Here is a 996-nt window from a genome sequence, read left to right on the forward strand (position 1 = left end):
CAATAACTAAAGACAATATATGTTCATACATGTTTATCTCGAGGATGAAATTAGGGTGTCTGTAATATTTTTGTATCTTTGTGTTTCTTAGTTTTGTATGTCTATTTCCAATAATAGTTGATAGTTTATACTGGGATCAATAAATTCTCAACATTTTTACTTTATTTTTCAAATCAGAAAAGAATATTCATACATCTTGCTAAAATTTTGCGGGCATTCAATTTGCTTTCAAAATTACTTTCTCTTGAAAATGTAGTGAGGATGGCAGTGGCCAAGGCAGGGTCCTAGCAGTCTGCTGACTACAAAGGACAACCCAGAACATGGTGCCAGTGGGTGTGTGAACAGTCTGTCATGTTACCTAGGACATGCTCCCAGGGCCCTATTATAAGACCACAGAAAAAAAAGGCCCCACCACTAAGAAGTATAATTTGTGCATGGAAGTCTACAAGCCTTACCTGTTTGATGGCATGGGGTATGGTTTCTACCCAAAGCTCCCTAACTGCTTACAGAGGAGGAGGATCCATGGTATGACTGGGACTACTCAGATCTGAGACTGAACTGGGGTGAACCGATACACTGGGACCTAGACATGTATATCAGAAACGGTGTGGAACATCCCCTACACCTGTTTCCTGGAATGTCATGTGTAAACAGCTCTTTAGGTTTGTGGCCTTCATGATGTTCATGTTCTAGGAGGGAGAGAATTACCCCTCCTACCAACCAATGGGGCCAAAGCAGTATCTTTATAATGATCTGTACCTGGAATGAGGCAGTGATCTCACCAAAGAACCTGAGGGGGTGGTTCGCTCTGAGATCTGAGGTTTCACATTTTGTACACTTTAACTAGAACTTCCTCTTTCCTAGTGATCTAACCTCAATGGAATCCCTAGTAAAATGTAGTGCTGTTGTTAAAAAAAAAAAAAAAAAAAAGCCAGCAAGTGATTTGGGGGTTAAGGCACTGGACTCCCACATGGCCAACCACTGTTCAAGTCCCCG

General features: G+C 41.3%; 1 pseudogene; it reads left to right on the forward strand.

The window, feature by feature from the left end:
- The first annotated feature begins 305 nt into the window (after positions 1-305).
- On the forward strand, positions 306-819 carry LOC102499474 (NADH dehydrogenase [ubiquinone] 1 beta subcomplex subunit 8, mitochondrial pseudogene; annotated as a pseudogene).
- Positions 820-996: the final 177 nt, after the last annotated feature.

This window comes from Tupaia chinensis, unplaced genomic scaffold (genome assembly GCF_000334495.1).
Source record: "Tupaia chinensis unplaced genomic scaffold, TupChi_1.0 Scaffold000365_1, whole genome shotgun sequence".
Lineage (NCBI taxonomy): Eukaryota > Metazoa > Chordata > Mammalia > Scandentia > Tupaiidae > Tupaia > Tupaia belangeri.